Source organism: Panthera uncia, assembly GCF_023721935.1.
Source record: "Panthera uncia isolate 11264 chromosome B2 unlocalized genomic scaffold, Puncia_PCG_1.0 HiC_scaffold_24, whole genome shotgun sequence".
Lineage (NCBI taxonomy): Eukaryota > Metazoa > Chordata > Mammalia > Carnivora > Felidae > Panthera > Panthera uncia.
The window spans coordinates 52,084,442-52,086,958 of record NW_026057580.1 but is presented as its reverse complement, the minus strand read 5'-3'; the positions used below and the strand labels follow the sequence as shown (position 1 = coordinate 52,086,958).

General features: G+C 39.7%; 1 pseudogene; it reads left to right on the top strand.

Moving 5' to 3' along the window:
- Positions 1-225: 225 nt before the first annotated feature.
- On the top strand, positions 226-1,893 carry LOC125939108 (tigger transposable element-derived protein 1-like; annotated as a pseudogene).
- The last annotated feature ends 624 nt before the right edge of the window (positions 1,894-2,517 follow it).

The following is a 2,517-nucleotide window of genomic DNA, read 5'->3' as shown; positions in this document are numbered from 1 at the left end:
CTGCAAACTGCACCCGAAGAAGACAGTGAACTTAATCAATAAATGCTGTGTGTGTTCTGACTCCTCCACCGACCAGCCATTCCCTCATATCTCGCCTGCTCCTCAGGCCTCCCTATTCCCTGAGACACAACAATATTGAAATTAGGCCAATTAATAATCCTGTGATGGCCTGCAACAGTTACAGTAAAACGAAGCGGGTTTCCTGTCTCTCACTTTAAATTAAAGATGGAAATAATTAAGCTTAGTGAGGAAGGCATGTTAAAAACTGAGATAGGCCTCCTGTACTGGAGAGCCAAGCTGTGAATGCAAAGGAAAAGTTCTTGAAGGAAATTAAAAGTGTTACTGCAGTGAACACATGAATGAGAAGAAAGTGAAACAGCCTGATTGCTGATATGGAGAAAGTTTATTGGTCCGAATAAAAGAGCAAACCAGTCACAACATTCCCTTCAGCCAAAAGCTAATCCAGAGCAAGGCCCAAATTCTCTTCAGTTCTGTGAAGGCTGAGAGAGGTGAGGAAGTTGCTGAAGAAAGGTCTGAAGAAGCTAGCAGAGATTGGTTCATGAGGTTTAAGAAAGCAAGCCAACTCCATAATACAAGAGTGCAAGGTGAAGCAGCAAGCGCCAATGTGGAAGCTGCAGCGAGTTCTCCAGAAAATCCAGCCAAGATAACCCCTGAAGATGGCTACGCTAAACAACAGATTTTCAATGTAAAAGGAACGACCTTCCATTGGAAGGGGATGCCAGCTAGGACTTTCACAGTTAGAGAGGAGGAGTCAATGCCCAGCTTCAAAGCTTCAAAGGACAGGCTGACTCTTTTGTTTGGGACTAATGCAACTGGTGACTTTCTTGAAACCAGTGCTCACTTTCCACTCTGAAAATCCTAGGGCTTTTAAGAATGATGCTAAATCTATTCTTCCTATGTACTGTAAATGGAATGATAAAGCCTGGATGACAGCACATCTGTTTACAACATGGTTTTCTGAATATTTTAAGCCCACTGTGGAGACTTACTGCTCAGAAAAAGATTCCTTTTAAAATATAACTGCTCATTGACAATGCACCTGATCACCCAAGAGCTTTGATGGAGATGTACAATGAGATTCATGTTACTTTCATGCCTGCTAACACAAAATCTATCCTGTAGTCCATGGATCAAAGAGTAATTTCTACTTTCAAGTCTTATTATTTAAGAAATCTATTTCATAAGGGTACAGTTTTCATACAAAGTGATTCCTCCGATGAATCTGGGCAAAGTAAATTGAAAACCATCTGGAAATGATTCACCATTCTAGATCCATTAAGAACATTTCTGATTCATAGGGAGAGGTCAAAATATCAACATTAACAAAAGTTTGGAAGAAGTTGATTCCAACCCTCATGGATGACATGGAGAGGTCCAAGACTTCACTGGAGGAAGTAGCTGCAGATGTGGTGGAAATAGCAAGAGAAGTTGAATTAGAAGGGAAGCCTGGAGATGTGATTGAGTTGCCGCCACCTCACGATGAAACTTGAACATAGAAAGAGTTCCTTACGGATGAGCAAAGAGGTTGGTTTCTTGAGACGGAAACTACTCCTGGTGAAGATGCTGTGTAGATTGTTGAAAAGGTCACATAGATCTAGAAAATTATATAACCTTAGTTGATAGAGCAGTGGCAGGGTTTGAGAGGACTGACTCCAATTTTGAAAGAGGTTCTACCCTGGGTGAAATGCTAGCAAACAGCATCAATGCTACACAGAAATTGTTCATGAAAGGAAGAGTCAGCCAATGTAGCAAACTTTATTTTTTTCCTGTTTTAAGAAATTGCCACAGTCATGCCAACCTTCAGCAGCCTGCACCCTGATCACTCAACAGCCATCAATATGGAGACAAGATGCTCCGCTGGAAAAAACATAATGCTCACTAAAAGCTTAGATGATGGTTAGCATTTTTTAGTAGTATTTTTAAATTGATGTGTGTACATTGTTTTTTTTTTTTAGATATAATGCTATTGCACACTTAGTAGGCTACAGTACAGTGTAAACACAATTCTTGTATGCACTGGGAAACCAAAAATATTATTATTTGACTCACTTTATTGTGATATTCACTTTGTTCCAAACCCACAATATCTCTGAAGTTATGCTTATAGTTGATCAAACATTATTCTGGGTGCTTTTGTGAGAGTGTTTTGGATGAAACTAACATTTAAATCAGTAGACTGAGTATAGCATATTGCCATCCCTAATGTGGCTGAACTTCATCTATCAGTTTAAGCCCAGAATAGAATAAAAAAGCTGACCTTTCCGTGAGTAAGAGAGAATTATTCCTGCCTGATGGCCTTTAAACTGGGACATCAGCTTTTGTCTATCTGCAGATTTGAATTGAAATATCAGCTCTTCCTGGTTCTCGACCCTACTGGCTTTTGAACTAAAACCACCATTGACTTTCCTGAGTATCCAGCTTTCCAAGTCACTTGGCAGATCTTGGGAATTTACAGCCTCAATAACCACATTAACTAAGTAACTAACTAACTAACTA